Source organism: Vicugna pacos, chromosome 4, assembly GCF_048564905.1.
Source record: "Vicugna pacos chromosome 4, VicPac4, whole genome shotgun sequence".
NCBI classification, from domain to species: Eukaryota; Metazoa; Chordata; class Mammalia; order Artiodactyla; family Camelidae; genus Vicugna; species Vicugna pacos.
This window is the reverse complement of record NC_132990.1, coordinates 5500167-5521306: the sequence shown is the minus strand read 5'-3', so window position 1 is coordinate 5521306 and position 21140 is coordinate 5500167. Positions and strand designations below refer to the sequence as shown.

The window sequence follows — 21140 nt, the reverse complement described above, 5'->3', positions numbered from 1 at the left end:
CCTGCTCTTGAATCTCTGCCGTCATGTAAGTGATGGTGGCTGACTCCCGTGCTACAGCACACTCTGAGTGAAGAAGAGCAGGGCAAGTCAGATTCAACCTCCAGCAGCTCCTGTGGAACCTGGACAACAGCATCGGCATCACCTGGGACCATGTTAGAAATGCAAGTTCTCAGGCCCCATCCCAGACCTACTGAATCAGAAACTCTGGGGGGTGGGGCCCACGATCTGTTTGAGCAAGACCCCCAGGTGCTGCTCGTCCTCCAGTCTGAGAACCACAGCAATATAATGGCATCTGAATTACCTTCTGTTCCAAAGGCTTTTATCCTTTGGGGCCTGCTCATAAGCAGCACCAGAAGGTTCCTTCCCCACGAGAAGGTCCTACCAGTCTGTTATTCTCCGAGTCATCACTACCAAGCACCGGACAAGCCCCATCTGAACAGCTGGGACAGCACATGCCTCCTCTGGGATCCATGCCTTCTGCGGAACACAGCAATACCCTTTGCAACATGCTGCATGTGTCTCCCTCTCTTTTTTTTCCTGTGCCACCTGGTATTATGATCTGTTAGAAGACAAACACACCGATTTTGCTGTGCCCAGTTACTAACTGTTCTTGAGAATCAGCCAAATTAGTCTTGTGACATGGCTTCCTTCCTACTGACTGTTGCTTTATATTTTTAGAGACGTCTGAGTGTGGGTCTCACATGTGGAAGTGGATGTCCTCTAAGCTCTAAGTTCCCAATATCTATGGGCTTCCCTCCAGGTCATAATACTGGTTACAAGGCCTTGGAACACAGTAGATGAAAAAGATGAAGTGGAGGAATTTTGCCTTCAAGGTTTTAACTTATGAGTTGAAACTTCCTGACTTAGAAGCGTTATGAAACAAATTATTCTTTTCAGAAGCACCACAGTGGGTTTCCAACAGTTGAGACCAGGAACAGATCTACATGATGTGGCCTCTAAAACAATCTCAGGATTCCTCTTTCTTGAAAAGGATGCAAAAGAGGGTACAATATGAGGAAGATCAGAAGTCACAACAAAATACAAATTTTTGAAAACTGATGAATTATCACAAGCAGCATAAAACCAACAGGAAAATAATATAAAATAAATAAAATACAAAAACGAATTCCTGACATATCTCTATAGTTTCCTTCCTACATTTTCAGCTGCATGCTCTTTATTTTATTTTTCAGTCATGATAGAGACCCTGAGTCTCTACCATTGTTCACTGTTAACTATTTTTTAAATAGTATTTTTTTTAATTTTTTCTTTTTTTTATAATTAGGAAGATAATTAGGTTTATTTATTTATTGTCTGTTTTAACAGAGGCACTGGGGATTGAACCCAAGACCTCATGCATGATAAGCACGTGCTCTACAATTGAGCTATATACCCTTCCCCCTAAGTAGCATTTATTTTTATTTAATTTTTTATGCTTATTTTTTATGGGGGGAGGTAATTAGGTTTATTTATTTATTTAGTTAGTTAGTTAGTTAGTTAGTTAGTTAGTTTTTTAACAGAGGTGCTGGGGATTGAACCCAGGACCTCGTGTGTGTTATGCATGCGCTCTACTACTCAGCTACACCCACCCCCTGCATGTTCTTTAGAACCTCTTCATATAACAAAGATTTTGTAACAGTACATACAAGATCAAAGAACTTTTCTCTAGCATGGTTGATCAGATTTTTTAAATGGACAACTTAGAAAACTTCAGCATCACAACCGCGATTGATGATGTTTTAGAAATTGTTGTCAAATTCAGGAAGACTTCTATCAAGTTTCCGTCACATATGAGCTTTCCAATTGGAAAGAGTTTTCACAGACTGGCTCCAGGCTCCACATTCCCCCACCTCTCATATATTTGGGTACTAGGCCCCTCATGTCTTGCCCCAGGAAAGCAGCAGAGTGGGCCATTTCTCTGTAAGGACAGAACCAATAACTGAACTGTTTGAACTGAGAGCAAATCAAATACGTAGATTCCACTAAACCCAAATTAGATGGGTCCCCAACTCAACTTTCCCTAAGATGGTTCCCAAAAACATCCTTGGCCACTTGACCTCCTGCTGTATGACGGGGGGATGTGCCTGAGGGGAAGTTGGAGAAAAGAGAGGCTAAATAAACTATCTAACATTTGTACCTTTTAGAGTACATGACATCGTGAGCACGTTGCTGGAGCTGGTGCAAGGAAGGGGCCCTGAAGCTCAGCTTCCTCAGAAAACCCACCTCCAATCAAGCGTGAGAAGCCACGTTTGAGTCCCTGATGCGCCCTGGCAGGTGAAGGTAAGTTCCGGGCCTGTAACTGACAACCGAGGAAAAGGGGAGGACAGAAGGGGAAGTAAGGAAATGGTGGAAAGAAGGTGATAAGAAAACATTGGCGGCCTGAGGCTAGCATATGAAGGGGAAAAGGTACCCTGCAGAATATGAGCGTTTTTAAAGACGCAAAGGCGCTCGCCTGTGCTGCTCCAGCTAGTCTGCAACTCGGAGCACACGTGTCCGCCAAGCAAATTTGTCATAAATGATTAACTTCTGGAAGAACAAATCATTTGACCTCTCCAGCTGAACAAACACAGAGCTCCGGTAACTGAAAGAGCCGAAGGCAATGCTTCAGCAACACTGAACACATTTTCATAAAAGTCCTGCCATTTTATGTCACAAGAGCCTGGGGGGAGCTTAGGTAATGGCATCTCTTTAGCTAAAGGCAAAGAATTCCTGGGTCGGGTGGCGGCTGCAGTTCATGAAAGATACAGGGAATGGCTTCAGGTCTCAGAGTGATTTTGCTGCAGCTTTGTGGTTCTTAAAGGGAGAGTTTGATTTAGGAAAAGACTCCAGTTTCTGGGATGTCAACAAAGAAACTGAACAAAGGCAGCAAAATAGTGCAAGGAGCCACTGAGGAATGCCATGTGCAAGTTTCCAGTGACTCCCCGTCTTTTTTCCTAAGGGCTCAGCCATCACAATTTACACAAAATAGCTTTTAGTTAGAGGAGTTCTTTGAACTACAGAATGCAAATGTGCAATCACATGAATTCCAAGTTTCCCTGTTCTGAGCTGCTTTCTTTCCCAAGTAGGTTTTTAAATAAGGAAAAGGACCCCTGAACCCAGGGAATTTTTATTTCATTCAGCAAGGACTTTCACAAATAAAACGCAAATGAGCATAGGAAAAATTAATTAGAAACAAAGATCAGAAATCCTTTTCATTAAGTCCATAAAAACCACCATTCCCCCAAAAGAAAACTTGAAGAAACGTTAATACAGTAAAATTAAAATGCAAGTCACCACTTGTTTTCTTTGCCTTGACCTTGTTAAACTAAAATTAATGATCTGATCAGCCCAGAGACCATGTCTTAAAGGGCATTTCCCCTATAAAGCAGAAGGTCAGATCTGTTCTGAAGCCTACACCTGACCCAAAGTTATTGAGAAACCAGTGTTCTTTCCCCCTTTAGGTCCTAAAAGCCAGCACCCACTGAACAGCAAGACAGTAGCCCTGAGTGTTGGCTGCCTTCTTTGGACGAGGCATCAAATACGTGGCAATTCTTGCAATATGTGAAAAAATGATTACAGCTTTATTTTAAATTTTACCCACATGGATACACATACAGGGCCACTTACAGTTTCATCTTAAGCTTAAAAAGTTGAAAAGACAGAAATAACGTATGAATAATCACATAAAACAAACCATATTCACATTTACAGCAACTACATTATATCATTTATATGTAATGTTTTTTTTCTTTAATGGAGGTACTGGGGACTGAACCCTGTGTTAAGCATATGCTCTGCCACTGAGCTATATCCACTCCCCTGCAATGCATTCTTTAAGAAAATAAATATCTTTTAAGTTTCAAAGAGTGCTCATCATGAAAAAAACTTGGAAAAGAAAGAAAAACAGGAGAAAAAAAATCACCAGTGTATCTAACATCCATATACAATCATGCCAACCTATGGGCTTATCTTATTCTGATACTTTTGCTATTCATATTTTTTATACATAAATGTCAATATGTGGAGTATTCAAAATTTTATAGGCTGAGTTTCAGTTTTTCCTGATTATACAAATAATATCTGCTTTTTGGAAATCATTTGTATAATACAGAAAATTGTACATCTAAAATGCCACCATCCAGAGAGAACATTTTAAATATGTTGGCGTAATTCTTTACTTTTTTTTCTCTTTTTTTAAAACCCAAATAAGTAAATTTATGTTCACATTCTTGTTTAATTTGTTTTTTTTTCTTTTTCAGAGTGCTTAGGATGCCCTAGAATGATAGGGAAGCCTAACAAGACAATACATAATAGAATAAAGTGCTGTCATCTAGAAAATATCGAGGAAGTATGGAGAGGGAGGCATATCCAAAAAACAAAATCAGCGCAAGTTCTGGAAAGAAAGAAAACTTTCACACGCGGCAAGAAAGAACATGGGGGGTGGGGGCGTGCTTATGTCTTTTCACATTAGTGTTTTTATTTTCTTCAGATAAATACCCGGAAGTAAAACTGCTAGATCATATGGTATTTCTATTTTTAATTTTTTGCAATTCCATACTATATTCCATTGTGGCTGCACCAATTTACATTCCCACTAATGGTGCACGAGGATTCTCTTTTCTCCACATCCTCACCAACATTTGTTATTTCTTCTCTTTTTAATAACAGACTTTCTACCGGTGTGAGGTGATGTCTCATGGTGGTTTTGATTTGTATTTCCCTAATGACTAGCGATATTGAGCATTTCTTCATGTAACTGTTGGCCATCTGTATGTACCTCTGTATCTTCTTTGGAAAAATGTCTCTTCAGATCTTTTACCCATTTTTAAATCAGATTTTTTTTTCTCTTGAGTTTTATAAATTTTTTAAATAGTTTAGATATTAACCCATTATCAGATGTCAGATTTGCAAATATTTCTTTCCATTCAGTAGGTTGCCTTTTCATTGTATTGATGGTTTCCCTTGTTGTGCAGAAGTTTTGTAGTTTGATGTCATCTCACTTGCTTATTTTTGCTCTTGTATCTTTGCTTTTGGTGTTGAATCCAAAAAAAATCAACATCAAGACTGATGTCAAGGAGCTTACTGCTTATGTTTTCTTCTAGAAGTTTTATGGTTTTAGGTCCTACATTCAAGTCTTTAATCCATTTGGAGTTAGTTATTGTATACGGTGTAAGACATTAGTCCAGTTTCATTCTTTTGCATGTGGCTGTTCAGTTTTCCCAACATCATTTATTGAGGAAACTGACCTTTCCTCATTGTATTTTCTTTTATCCTTTGTTGTAAATTAATTGACTATATACGTGTGAGGTTTTTTCTGGACTCTCTGTTTGGTTCCATTGATCTATGTGTCTGCTTTTGTGTTGATATCATACTGTTTTGATTGCTATAGCTTTGTAATATAGTTTGAATAAAAATTTTTTTTTCTTTTTTAAGGAGACATGGCCCCCTTTCCTCCCCTATCGTCTGCCACTCCCACTCTATTTGGTGGTCATTTGTTTGTCTTAATTTCATTTTAAATAATGCTGCAATGAACATCTTTGTATATCCATTTGTGTACATATGCAAGTATTTATGTCAATAAATTCCTAGATCTAGAATCCCTAGATAAAAAGGAATTTAATTGGGATAATTTGCCTTTCAAAAGACTTGCAATTTACATTCTTATCAACAGTGTGGATGCTTACTCCTCTATATCCTTGCCATGAATTCTAAACTGTAGCTGTAATTTGTACTTCCCTGACTACTAGCAATGTTAAGCATCTTCTCATTTGTTTCTTGGCCATTTGTATTTATTTTTTCATAAATTTCTTGCTAATATCTATTCATCTGTTGCTTAGTGTCCCAACCATTTTTGGTCAAAATGTCCAAATTGGTGTTCATGTCTAATAGCATACTTTGAATTACTCCAGCTTTATAATACATTTTGCTGTAGGATGGTGGTGGTGAGGGGTCTCCCCTACCCTGTCATTCTTTTTTTGTTTCAACATTCATGCCTATTCTGTGTTTTCTCTTTCAGAGGAATTTTATAATTATTTTACCCATAAATTCTCCTGGGATTCAACTGGGAAAGTCCTAAATCTATAGATTAATTTGGCAGATGGTAAAACCTTAATAATACTGAGCCTTGCCATTATGAGCTTGCTACATTTCTCCAACACATAACTACTCTCCTATTTCATGTCTTTCGATAAAGATTTACAAGATTTTTTCCCACATAGGCCTGACACATTTGTGTGTTGGGGGGGTATTTCTGGGTTTTTAATTGGGAATAGATTTGGAATTTGATAATTTTCCTTCTCCTAGAAAGTCATTTTGTTCAAATATGTTAGCTTGACTTGTACAAACCATGTCCTTATATATATATTTTTCATTCCCTGCTTTCCTGCAGTGGTCAATTTCTCATTTCTAACATTATTTTTTTCTGTGACTGGATGTGCTGTATGTTTGCCTCTTTCATTTGTATTTTTATAAAATAAAGTTTGGGGTTTTTTTGTTTTGTTTGCTTACTACTTCATTAATTCTACTTATTTTTTTGTTTGTTTTCTTCCTTCTTAGGATTTCTTCTCTTGTTGTTTGCTCTTCAGCTTCTTTCTTATTTTGTAGCCTACCTGTGTAACGCCCTACGTTCTCCTCCCAGTTCTCCTTCGGCTACTTCCCACGTGGTTTCTACTTTGGAGATTCCCATCTTGATTGCTTCAGTCTCTGTATCTCCTCCCCCTCACCAGGCATCTCTTAACACTTAGCCCTTCTTCAGTCCTGTTACATCCTGCCACAGCTGAAGCGGGGCAATTCCAGTTCACAGCCAAAACCACTGATGCATCAGGTCGCCCTTGGTGCTCAGAGTCACTCTCCTCAGTCACCTTCCTCCCTTTGCTAATTCTCTGTCTTCCTGGAGGGTGGCCTCCATACTGTCACTGTCCCTTGTGTGGCACTGGGTCCCTTTCTGCCTCCATCCTGAGAAAACATGGATCCCCATAGTTTTCTCAATGGGTCACTCATAAGAAACACACCCTTCTCCTACTAAGACTGACCACCTCACTTACATACCATTAGTGCATCATTCTGCTATGCATGTGAGGAGACACACAACCATGCTTTTAGGGTAGTCAAAAATTAGACAGGCTTCCTAATGTCCTTTAGGGAAAAAAACTTTTCTGAATCCTGGTTGAGATTTCCCACATCTTAAAAATATTCGCTTACCTTCCTCCTCAATACAATGTCCATTCTAGATTTACCTATTGAGTCTCCCACAGGCCAGACACCTGATGACCAGATACATATTAAGGTCTATGTGAAGAGGGACCCTCCCTGCCCGGGGGAAGCAGAAACTGAGACTTTTCTGCATCACAGATGGAGTCCTACTAGGTTTCCCCTCTTCCCAGACCTCTATTTGTTCCTGACCAGCATCTTGGTGATGCTCTGTGGATGGAGGAACTCTTCCCTTTACCCTAGTTTTTCAACGTGTAAGTAATTGTGATGCAGCTTAACTGACAATTCTTTTTGAAAAGTCAAATCATGATTGTCATATAAAATCAATATGTATTGAAGATTTTATCTAACTCATTAATTATGAAGATGAGGAAACCAGTACTATATGAATCCAAAGGAGAAACCAGAGAACACACATAAATGCCAAGTCCCCAAAAATGCTAAATGAATTTGCTGAACAGATGCAAAACTTGCTCCTTCCATGAGGGTGTGAGGGGACTGACACCCCTCCATCAAAGTTTATCTTCATGATTCTGGACAAGAATCATTTTTATTCCTATTAGTTATCTACAATTTACAGAGTTGTAAAATAGCTCAAAGACAAGGAGACTGTAGAAATAATGTGAAAATGTATGCTCTACAAGACATCCAGGAATGTGCTTTGCTCATTCCAAAGCCATTCACAATTTTTCTGATGCACTTCCCTTAACAGCTTCAGTTCCATCTTTACTTTGTAAACTGGAACGGTCCCCTTCCCAGAAATCTGGTAGTTTGTGATTATCTGGGATTCCCAAATAAGACATATTTTGGACTCCTGACAGCTCAGATATATCATAGGGTTTCCTGTGGAATCAAGCTTCCGTGAACACCATCCAATGAGCCACTTGGAACTTGCCCTCGGATTAGACTTGTTTTGGATAAGTCTTCCTTCTTCTGCCTTTTCTTTTTCTTTCTTTTTTTTTTTAATTGAAGTCTAGTCAGTTTACAATGTTGTGTCAATTTCTGGTGGACAGCATAATGTTTCAGTCATACATATACATGCATATATTCCTTTCCATATCTTCTTCTGCCTTTTCGATACACAAAAGTCACTGGGTGTCCAGGGATCCTCCAGATATCAAGAAATAGGGACTGTATCATTATTTGCAGTGACTGTATCTGCCATTTCTTTGGTTCCGTTTTGTCTAGCAAGTATGCTCTGTTCCCCTTCAAGAGCACAAGAACAATTGCAGGCTTTTTAAATCCCTCTGACTAGAATAATTCCAGCATTAACCAACCCTCAAAATCTCTTCTTTGGTGCACATGGATTCAAGCTAGATTCATGAGCCGAAAAGAATAGCTCAAATTCCTTTGCTCTGGAGGAGACTTCAGAGGTTGAACAGTCAACTCTACGGTAAGAGGAAAGTGGTCTTTATTCACAAGTGGGATGTAGACTGTGACTGGGGACGCTTGAGCTTTAATGTCACTTGTGACATGATAGATCTTTCAATAAATAATAATTTAGGGAGTAATGTTAATTCTGATCCTCACCCAAATCTTTTTCAGGTAAATATCATTTTCCCATTTTATAGATGAAGAAACTAAGACTCCTTCCATCACACTATGTTGCCCCTCAGTATTCTAGGTATTTGTTCCACCATTCTGCAAATATCCTATCATGTGTAAGGCATTGTGGGGCATCACCATCTATCTGGTCACTCAAGACAGAAACTTGATATTAGCCTGACTTCACCATCTGCTCCACCATGCACATCCAGATGCGTTTTCAGTTCCACAATCATCTTGATGTATTTCTCCATTTCATCCTTTCCACTTTATACCCTGCACCATTAGCTTATTCATCTCTTATTCATCATCATTCTATGAAATAATACAATGTTGCTTTCTGGCCTGCTCAGTTCTTCCCACCTCTTTTTCCTATCCACATATCCTTCTTATTATCAATGAGTAATACTGCTGATCGATGCATCTCCCTCCTTTGCTCAACAAATCTCAGTAGCTCCCCATGTACTGTAGGCTAATGTGCAATGTCCTTAGCATGGCCCGAAAATGACTTGAAAAACACGTGAGCTTATCTTTCTTGTCACCCTTCATCTTGGCCACTGATGAACCTACAATCTAGCTGTAGCACCATTATTATTTCCTTAGCATCTCATTCCTTTCATGCCTCTGTGCCTATCCTCATGCTGGTCTTTTGAATTGCAATGTCCTTCTCTGCACCCAGGTCAGATAGCCCCTCTTCTCTGAGGCATTCACTGATACCTCTGATACCATCATTCCCCATGAACCAGGGAAAATAATTCTCTCAGAGTGCACATTCCTCTACTGCAGCACACACACATTCATGTTCTACGACAGGTATGTTTATGTTTGTATCCCCAGCTAGACTGTAGCCTCCTCATGGGCAGGGGCCATGCCACACCTTGGGCTGCACAGGATACAGTGCAGAATCAGCATGAGAAGGTCGTCGATACATGTGCCCTTGAAAATCTGAATTAATCAAAGAACAAATGTCGAACTTACGGATCCAACTCTGAGGCTCATTCACCACATCTTAATCACTTCAGGACAGAAAAAAACAACAAACAAGCAGAAAAAAACAAGAAAGGACATCTCAAAAGCTAGTGTTTGGAGAAAGCTGCGTAACCCTCAAAGTCTCCCTAAACCGCGGTGGTTAGGAGACAAATTGCCACACTGGGAACCAGTGTTGTGCTGGAGCCTTGCTCTTCCCAGCTCCACACTCACTGATGCCCTGCGGGCAGCTTGAGATCAGGATGTAGTGGGAGTGTTTATACCGTGGAAATTGACAAATGGAGCTGGTAAGGTTTGGGAACAGGTGGACTTTGTGTTGTTCCCCATTTTAAGTTGTACAGTTCAGTGGTCTTCAGTGAATTTACTAGGTTGTGCAATTATCACCACTATCAAATTTTAGAACATTTTCATTATCCCCCAAAAGAAATCCATACCCAACAACAATCACTTCCACAAAGCCCCTTCCTCAACCCCTGGCACTATTTCCTGTTTTTTGAAAGCTGGTTGTTAAACATTTATAACACACCACTGCTGAGAACTCATCTGCTTTTATAATAACAGTTACTCTTCTCTTCCTTCTCACTTAATGCTTTGAGTCTTCAAGTACCATGAGGCCTCCTAAACCCCGAGATCTGTATCACAAAGATTTACGTATCTTTAAAAAGAAGGTATTTTAGCTCTTATTTAATTCAATTTATCCATCACAGAATGAGATGAAAAATGGTCATGCATAGAGAGAAGATCAGGAACTAATGAATCTTTTAAAAGGCTAGATCCCTAGCCTTGTAGGATTTACTTTTGCATGAGACAATGGGCTCTTGTCTATTTTTAGATTAGATAATGCATTTCGTAGGACCCACAGGAGGCCTTGGCTTCTCTTATTACTGAGCACACATGCAGAGACCACAGATTTTGTGAAAGGGGGAAAAAGAGACAAGGGAAAAGGATCAGTGGTTTGCTCTTTTGATCACTAATGCAACTCCATCAGGAAAGATGAAATATAACGCCTAAGAATTTCCTAAAAGTTGACCACAAATGCACGAAATGCACATGTCAAAAGATGGATATGCATGCACACATTTATGTGAGTGCACTTGGACCATGAGATCAATTGTTAATGTCGAAAAGACCCCCTAACCCCAAAACAGCCTCCCCAGATGTGGGCTCCCAGACACTAGATGCATATCACTCATCTAATTAATGCTTGCTGATTGAACTTGTTTCTAAATCTTTTATATTTGCAAGCAGGGAATGCTGGACTGTCCTCTAAGAGAGAGACTCTAAACCTTGAACTCAAAGTGTGGTCCATTGCATCAGCATTATCTGGAACCTTGTTAGAAATGCAAAGCCTCAGGCCCCACCAAGGTTTACTGAATTCCATTTGTATGTTATCAACATCTCTAGTTGATTCTCAGGTGCATTAATGTTTGGAAAGCACTGGACTGAAACCAGTGGAGGATCATTTAATTGGCATTTGCTGTCACTTCACTTTCCTGGGTTTGTATGAAGGACGGATTTGTGGAGACTTAACTTAGAATTCATCCAAATGATCCCCAGCCAGCGTTTAGATGTCTTGGGACTCCCCATCCAGGCTCAAGCTTTAGTTTTGGAGCTAAAATGAGAGGCTAATTCTCTATCCAGGTTGGAACCCTACTGACTGCACAAAGACCAGTGGCCTATCTTCACGGATCATGGAAAGTTTTACTTAAAACAATGCTTTTCTATCATAAAAGAAAATACTATACTCATTACAGAAAATCTGGAGAGCTAGGGAGAAGAAAATAAATTCACGTGACTTTTAACCACCTTAAAAAACCCTTAAATAACATTCTGACACTTTTTTTCCACCTGTGGTGTCCCATGCTCTGTTTCCAGTGGAATTCTTTATTTTACATCATTGAGAGGATAAAGTATATAGAATTTATATCCTGGCTTTTTCACAAGTCATGATTATTCTCACATTTCTAAAAATTCTTCGAGAATGATTTTCATGACCCTATATTTTTATATAACTAATCTATACTTTATTAAAATAGTCTCATATTCTTGAATATTTTTAGACTTTTTAACCCTTATAAATGACATCGTGATGAACATCCTTGTGTATAAGTCTTTTTCTGATTTTCTGATTACTTCCTCTTTATAGAATTTCAGGGGTACACTTGCTGGGTCAAATGGTGAGAACTCTGCAGGTGACTGATACAGAATGTGGAACTTTATTATGTGTCATAATGTGAGCTTCCCCCACAGAACCCCAGCAGGTTGGCCACACCCACACCAGCCTTTTCAAGTCCCTGGCTTCCAACTCCCTGGCTTCCTGGGCGACAGTTACCATTGCATTGTTTTCGTCTGCATGTCTTAGATAACCAGCGTAGTTTCTTCCTGATATGCCTTGGTCTTGACCTGTTTTATTGCTGGGGTGCTAACCACCAGCAGAGATGCTAATATATTCACATCCCATTGATTCTTATCATTTTCTCTGTCTTTCCAATCGCCATTTAGTTGTTTTTAAAGTCATATAAATGTTTTACATTTTAAATTGAATATAGGCAAAATTATGACTCTTTTCTTTGTGATTTCTTCCATAGGGCTTCTGCTTAAAAAGCACATAATTAATCTCTGTATTACTTCCAGAGCGAGGCGAAACAGCAGAATTGATGACGACTATCCTAACCTCCTTCCTGATCAAGCATGATGCTGGATCACTTCGTGAATAATTCATTCCTTTGCCTTTTTGGGTGATGTTTCCTCAATCATATATTATCTCCTAAAACATACTCAGGAGTCTGACAGCTGACCTATCTTATTGATCTGTCAACTTTTGTTCCAATATCGTATGATTTTAATCATGTTTTAGTCTTAAAACACCTGGCTAACTCAGTTTTTACAAACAGGGTGTTGTCTTATTGTTTTACTTTCTAACTTTGGCCCTTATGGCATAAATAAAATTTCCAACCCAAGAGCTGGGTTTTCTGCCTGTATTTTCAGCAAAGAAGCCATCACCTTTGTTGTTACAATGTAGAGCATTACGTACTAACAGAGGCAGCCTCCTCTCAGCGCCCTGGTAGCTTTGCCTTTCCAAAAAAGAAACTGGAATGTGCAGAACTTTTTTACATGAGGTCTGAAGTTTCATTATATTCTGACCTGCAAAACAGTTTCCACTCTCCGTTCTTGATGTAGCTGGCTATTTAGAGGGTATGACAAATATCTTTAAACAGCCAGGACAAAGTCTGATTATCTTTATGGCTATTTTTGTGGTTGAAATTGTAAATGTCGAGTGTCCCATGTTTCCTTGAAGAAATCTTTTCCCTTTCCTTTCGGTTCATCTCACACAGACTTACTATTAAATTCCTCACAGTAGTTGTCCTGAGGAAACCCGTTCAAGGGCTGTAGAGAGTGAGTAAGAAGAATTTGCCCTCTGGTGTCCAGCAGAACTGGTTCACGTGCTGAGTTCCTCAACTCCTCTTAGCTTCTGCTCCGTCATCTATAAAACTGAGAAAAGATTGGCTCCTGTCTCGTTGAGTTGGTAGACTTGTTAAGTGAGATTGTATCTGGAAGGAGCTAACATGATGCCTGGCACAAAGTTCACCCTAAATAAATGTTAGCTTAAAAAATAGACCCACTCACTGCAGCCCCTCTCAGTCTTTGCAGATGATCTTGCTTGACTCCTACTTGGCTGAGTAGATGAAATTCTCAGTCTACCCGCTCCTTTACACACATCCTTGACACAATGTTATTCCTTCCATCTTCCTATCTCGAGAAAGGAAGGTCGTCCTTCCTGCCAAGGATCCTGTATATGTGATCACCTCCCGGTGCAGAAGCTATAATGCGTTTCCTAACCAGCTTTGGAAGTCACACACTGGGAATCCCACTGTATTCTATTGGGCCCACACAGCAGCCCCGATTCAGCACGGGAGGAAACCGCACCAGTACGTGAACACTAGAGACAGGGATCCCGGCCACCACAGGCTGGCCCAGGCTCCTCTTCACCTGTCCGCGCTGGCCACGATCTCTCTCTCTCTCTCAGGCAGAGCTCCCATTTGCAAACGATCCAAGCTGACTCCAAGTATTCAGAAGAAGAATTTATTGGAGAGGATATGGCTCAGTGGTAGAGTACCTGCCTCGCAGGTACAGGGTACCGGGTTCAATCCCCAGCACCTCCATTAAAAATAAATAAACAAGTAATACCTAATTACCTCCCTCCACCCCAAAACAATTAAAAATAAAATAAAAATTTTAAAAGGAGGAATTCATCAAAAAGACATCGTTGGAAGGGGTGGTGACCCAAGGTGGCTGAAGTTAAATTTCTAGTAACAATGCCCAAACCAGGCCACAGGACTGGCCTGATGAGACAATCCCCATCGTTGTGGCTGCTGTCCCACCGGGCATCACACAGAACCACCACGGTCACTGCCACACCCCAACAATGACACTCCTTTTCTTTTCTTTTCTTTTCTTTTTTTTTTTGAGTCAAGACTGCAACCTCACAATCACTGTTCCTCAAAAGTCAAAACCTCTGTTGCCCTTCACCCACCAAGAATAATAATAGAAGATTCCACAAATAGATCTATTCCCCAGTTGTTGATTTCTGAACAGATGTTAAATCTGGGTATGTCTGCTCAGGGCCGCATGGGTCACATTCTTGCCTCCCAGGGGCAAGGGAGGCTGGGAGTTTCCGTTTTCTGAGTTTCGCTTTGGTGAGGCAAAAGGCCAAAAATCCCCCAGACGCTGTAAGGATTTCAAAAAGTGTAGGACACCCACAAAGGAGGACAAATTGTCCACGATACCCACTCCTTTCAATCCTTACAATTTGACTTTTGTCTTGCTGTTCCACTAAAACTCTTTCTCAGTGGTCCTCAGTGTCGCCCAGTGGGCCCGCCCAACCCTTGGATCAGTTCTGCACAAATTGGGGAGATGAAAGTAGCCCTTGGCCAGCATGCTTGGGCAGGTTCTCCAGAAGCAGACCCGGAGACAAGAACTCATTTCTGAGTGATTTATTAAGAAAGTTTCTCCAAGGAGGCTGGCTAAGCAGTAGAGGACACAGAAGGAAGAGGAAGAGGCCAAGTGTGGGTGCAATTTCAGGTCAAGTCCCGTGGAGATCCAGCCTCATCCTACAGGGAACTCTGGAGGGCAAGTGATGCCTCAGAGTTGTTTGGCCGTGAGGCCAGGGAGCTTTCACAATCTACCTTCCTGAGGAGCCAGGGAGGGACGTGAACCTCTGGATCTTTGATCTTGCAGGTCAGGTGGCTACAGTAGCCTGAGGGCAGTCCTCTGAAAAAGAGAACCAGATTTGGACCTTTGGAGATCAAAGCGCACAGACCCCTTTGCAAAAAATGGTGCACAGACCCAAGGGTTTCTGGGCAGAGGACAAATGGAGCCCAGAAGAATCAGGGAGTTAATATTCAGTTTCAAATATACCTTCTCACGGAGAGCCCCAACCTGAGACCACCGCCTTGCCAGCTGGGCTCCTGTCCTCAGTGGGCCACCATGAAGCCACACATCTTATTAGTCCCCTGACTCTACCTCAGTCTTTGTCCAGATGTACTGTTGGCTTACCCACACATCCCAAATCTTTCCTGCCTTCATAGCATCATTCCCTATGGCAGGAATGCTCCCCGAGTGGCTGCATCTACTGAAGAGCTCCCTGAGATGCTGCCCAAACACTGCCCGCGTCAGGAGGTCCTCCCTTGTCACCCAGCATAGCTCTCCTTGAACTAGATGAGGCTATCTTTTCAGAGCCTTATCCCACCTTGTAGGTATTTGTGTTCACGTCTTATCTTCGCTGACGGCTTGCAGACTCCTGAGGACAAAGACTGCTTCTTATAAAACGATGTTTACTGCATAGCATCTTACTCATAGTGTTCCATTACAATATGTATTGGAAGAATCCTGCTTCAGAGTTCAAGAAATATCCAGAATATTGAGGTTTACTTTTAAAATAGAGCATCCCTTACAGCAGAACCTCCAGTGTGTTACCTTAAATGTACCCTTCCGTTCAAAACAGGGAAATAATATAATATGCTTTCATGTAATTATTTCTGATCTAAAAAGTGAGTACTAAAATAAAAGGTTTGGCTCTGGATCCCCAAAGAAAAAAATTCTGGAAAATTTCCCTAACACTTTTAGATAATTTTCAGCAAGTGGATTTATCCCCAGTTCCTACTAAGACAGAGCTGATGCCTTCTTAGCTGTTGGGGACCACATGTACTCTTGTGCCCCCATCTACTTAAAACCCTTCAGTTTCCCACTGGTCTTAGAATTCAGCCCATCATTCACGAGGCCCTGTCTACCCTACCCCACAACCTCATCTCAGCACACTTTCCTTTGCTCACGAAACTCCATCTGCAACAATCTGTACTCACTGCCACTATACATCGTGCTTTCCTTTGCTTTAGAGCTATTGTCCCTGCTCTTCCCTCCGCCTACAAACCAGTCCCCCACAGGGGACACGGCTGGTTGTCTCCTCTTCATCCACTGGGCTCAGATCTCTCAGCCTTCTTTCTCAAGTGGCCTCTTCACCCCTTCCCCAGGAGGTGTCAACCCATCACCCGGGTTATGTCCGTCAAAGCCTTTATGACCATCCAGAATTATTATTCATTCAAATGTTACTGTCTCCCTTCCCCAACTCAAAACTGCAAGTTGCCCAAAGGAGATCGCCCTGTATATAAGCTCGGAGCCAATAACAATTCTTCAGTCAGGACAGGCATTCTATTAATAATTGCTAAATGACCGAATGGAAAAATATGCTTTGGAGATGAAAGGTCTTCTTATTGCAAGACAATGAAACACAAAATTATAAAGTAATAGATAAATTCAACTTCATAAAATTTTTAAAGTTTCTGTATGATAAAATGTGAGTAAACCAAGTTAAAAAAAAAAAAACTTGGAACACGCGTAACAGACCACAGATTATTAATGATTCCCACCGATTTAGGTGACTGAGAAGGATTTTACTTAAAAGAAAATCCTGAGAAGGATTTTACTTTATAAAAAGTGAAAAAGGAGTCCAAGGAGGGGAGGGGATAGCTCAGTGGTAGAGTGCGTGCTTAGCATGCACAAGGTCCTGAGTTCAATCCCCAGTACCTCTGTTAAAAATAAAAATAAATTAAATAACTGACTACACTTTAATAATAAAAAGTAAATTAATTAATTAAATAAAAATCCTAAATAAACAAACCTAGTTACCACCTCCCCCAAAACAAACAAAAAGGAGTCCAAGGGGGAGGGTATAGCTCAGTGTAGGGTGCATGTCTAGCATGCACAAGGTCCTGGGTTCAAAGCCCAGAACCTTCATTTAAAAAATAAAAATAAAATAAAGAAATAAATAAACCTAATCACACAGCCCCCTACCCAAAAAGGAGGTCCAAGGTTTTGAAAGAGGAAAGACTATCATTAACGATAATAAGAAAATGAACACGCCCCAAATAAACAAAGATGATTTACGTTATCACCAGTAAGTCTCCACCAAACACTACAATTATTTCCCTATTCCCCTACTCTCTGACCCAGTGTATCCCTGAACTACCTGTGTCCACCCGGATCTTTGCACACGCTCCCCGAAGAAAGACACCAATCACATAGTCTTAATAGCTAGTCATCTAGGCATCCATCTGGGAGAGCCTCAGGGAAGGAATGGTGCCTTGATCGTAGTGGTACTCCAGGGCCAGCTCAAAGCTTGTCACAAAGCAGGTTACAAGGTGAGGAGGAGAGGGCTGGGGAGAGGGGAAAGGTCAATCCTTTCAGCAGGTAAGGGGAAATGAAACCCAACGGCAAAGTGGAGGTGCTGGCCATCCTTCATAGTAATTACTGGGAAGTATGGGAAGGCTCAGGCAGACGAGAGAGTGTGAGCTTAAGGGGTTCCACTTCCTCACCTGAGCATGACGCAAAGAGGGAGGAATGTAAAAGATGTGAAGGGAGTGAAGAAGGTGTGAAGCAGTCGTATTAAATACTGGAAAATAAAGCCATTAGGGAAGCTTAATAAGGTTGGCACCGAGTGTATAATTGAGGTTTGCCATCATGAAACTAAAGCTAGAACCAGTTTTGTGGTTATGTTCAAAGCAATGCAGTTATGTGTTATTTTCCCACAATAACTAGCTGCTGGAGTGAAGAAACGGAGGTGGAGAGTCAGGTTCAATCAAGATTTCAGTTTGCCAGGCAAGTAATCCACTGGGGAGAGGGTCTACAAAGTTCATGGCTTGCTCAAGAGGGGACTGGACTATAGACTCTATCGAACCTGAGTAGGAGGAAATGAGAAGATGATAAATCTTGGATAGTGAAAATACAGTAGAACCAAAGGATTGGAGTCCTTGCTGAGGTTGAAGAATTGTTGGAGGAGGGTTCTAGATAAGGGAGATAGAAGGATGGAAGCTGGTGGTCAGAGAACAGGGTCCTGAAGTTGACTTTCAAAGATTTAACTGCATGATTTTCATGAGGATGAGAAGTTCATGGCTTGGCCATGGTAGTCAACAGCTTATTCGGGATAAGAGAAAATAACGTGAAGGGGTAGAAGAACTGAAATTCTAACGTGAAAGACAGATCATACTCGTGGTTGTGGAAATCTCCGAGAACAGAACAGAAAGGTGAGTTTTAAATGAAAGAGTCATTAAATGCCTTTGAGATACGAAGGGCATTAATGCTCTCAACAATTTCACAAGGCAAGACATTTTTATCCCCATTTTATAGGAAGCGGTACCTTGAACAGTTACATAACATCATTCGGAGAGCAAGTAACTGAGTTGGAATTTGAACTGAACACTCTCTCTGGCTCCAATCTTATTGTATTCGTCCTAGGCCCGTGTGCGTCTTCCATTTTTCATTGGTCAGGCTAAGCACGAAGGCATTAAGACATAATCCATGGCATTCTTGGCCACTGAATTCTAAGTCCGGAAGAAAATTCAGACTCTAGAAACTCTTAATCTCATTAATCCTAATAGCATTAACTTCTGGACACTACAATCCCAGTTAGAAACCCAACATAACTGTTCAGAGGAGTAAGTGGGGTTCCAGAAGTACAGATACAAAACTGAGCCATAGAGCCTTAGAATTGGAGGGGATCTTAAAAGTATTTTGCCCAACTCGATTTCTGCTTCAAAAACAGACACTCAAAAAAAAGTTCAGCGCCTTGCCTAATATCACAAAGTTAGGTGGTAACATCAAGTCTAACCAGGTCTCTGCCAACCTGGTGCCTCACACAGACTGAAGTTTTCCCTTCACAGAAACCATGGCTGTAACCCGCTCTAAACTTGTGGTCAGATCTTGCCAGAGGCAAGAGTCCACTTCCTGATGGGCCCTTTCCCACGACTGGTCTCCTGAGAAACTGGAAGTTCAGGTATCTGCTGCCAAGAAAGAAGTTCGAATCATTGAACGTGAAAGTGTGACACATTAGAGGACCAGCCACTCACCAGTTGATGTTTTGAAGGTTGAAAATGCACGGAACTGTCTTGGCATCTTCAGTGAAGTCAGATTCAGCCACTGGGGTTTTTCCTGTACCTTCCAGCCTTAGGCTTGTGCAGCGGGGAGAAGCAGTGGGGGCGGACTGGCCTAAAAGAGACGCAGAGATGAATCAGAAACGACTTCCTTTTCTAGAAGCTCTTCCTTCAGGAACAGTCGATCAAGGCGTATCAACATTAGTAAACACTGTGTTAAGCATCCTTTGGCTCAAAGACATCAGCTTTCTGAAATGAAGGCTGTTAAGGCAAGTGGCTGTGTAGGGCCTCATAAATTATGAATTTACCAGTCACGGATGAATACAGATAACCCTATAATCAGGAGACAGCTGGTAATTATAAGCATCTCTTCTTTTGATTCAATTAACCACCTGAAGAAGCTGGGTTTTGATTTGGATTTGTGTTTGAACGCTACAGTCGTCTTTAAAACGAGGGGGAAAAAACAATCCCAGAGCATAGTACATCTCTTCCAGACTTACAGTGGAGGAGCTCTTGCCATCATGGTTAAAAATCAATGATTTAAAGAAAAATCCCCCACAATGTGTTACGGTTGTTAATAATTGCCATTGATCAACTCAGGAGGGAGGACAGGGCAAAATCCCTTCCATTTCTGAAATCTGATCTCCCCACAGTTGGAGACAGCCTCCTGCTCTAACCGGTTTGACAGACAGAGAACCGAGGTTGGGAGGCTGCCCAGTGATTTACCTAGCGAGTAGGCGGCAGACCCAAGGTGGAAACACAGGGCTCCTCATTTTTCAATTTACCTAGTGTTGCCTACAGCACATGGCCCCCGCTGATGTTTAAGAGCAGGGGAGGGAATTCACGAATACTTCTTTACTCAGTCCTGTGGGCTTCCCTGAGCTCCCTCCCCTACTGACATATCAGACTGAAACAATGTGTTCCTGCATCTCCACCCCAACCCAGACAGGTGTTCTAATAAAATCTAGGAAACAGAGTCAGCATCCCAGAAGAAGGGTGTGCCTAGCAGCAGTGACCTTTAAAGAAAGGTCAAGCAGATTTTTTTCCTAGTTTTTTCAGGAGATTTGAAGCCAAGTTTTCTGATGATTTTTCTAAATATAGTACTGAGAATTTACCACCTGCTTTATTAGATGGAGTCTTTCAATACTCAGGCTCCAAAGATAAGTATTAATCATGGCCATCATTTACTTGGTGCATTATTTCAGAAAGTACAATCCAGGTATCCATCCACATACCACAGGTGGCGTGCAAAGTGATTTTAAGAACCATCTGACGAAGGTTTAATTTAAAGATTATATATGCATTTAAATGTATATTTGAAAACAGAATCAGTTCATCAACTCCAGACTCTAATGAATATATTCGCTTGGGATGAAGCTAAGTTTTAAAAATAATTTAAATAAAATCGAGTAAAATATTTAAGTAAGTAAGAGTACAGTCAGTACTCAAGTACGGCTGAAGTTTTGCAAGTAATAATTTGGTGCTGATTATGATGTTCCAGATACTTTGCTAAAGGACTGTGGTTCCTGCTCCATCCTTTGCTTCTTCGAAAGGTCAAGTTAATCGTATCTGTGAGTTGGTGAAAATGAACCTGGCTGGGTTTCGTTTTGTTTTCTGAACACTTTCCCCTTTGAACTAAATCTGCTGGGATTTTGGATTTTGCAGGATTATCGGCAGATGTCTGAAATTCTCCTGCTTAAAACAGTGAGCTCTGGAACTCTATCGGTGGTGCGACCGGGGCGGCTCACAGCGCCCATGTGGGCTGCTTATGCGCTTCTCTTCCCAGCTGCATCCACGGGGACCACTTCAGTAGCTTGACATTAGCCAGGGTAAGAGTATTTACACCACAGATGGAGGCAAATGCTGTAAATCAGGGTCTGGGTTTGGTTGGGTTTTTGGGGGGGTTTTGGGGGGGTTTCCTGGAGAACTGGTTGCTAAACATTTACCAAAATAAAACTGTATTTAGCCCTATTTTAAAGTCTCCCTGCAACAAAT

At 41.1% G+C, this 21140-nt stretch overlaps 1 long non-coding RNA gene across 1 annotated transcript in view; it reads right to left on the bottom strand.

Moving 5' to 3' along the window:
• The window catches only part of LOC140695797 (uncharacterized), a 183163-nt gene that overhangs the window by 150382 nt on the left and 11641 nt on the right, over positions 1-21140 (bottom strand). Inside the window, exon 2 of the long non-coding RNA XR_012071614.1 lies at positions 19122-19260. This is a non-coding gene — a long non-coding RNA (uncharacterized lncRNA). The remainder of the gene's footprint in view (positions 1-19121; positions 19261-21140) is intronic.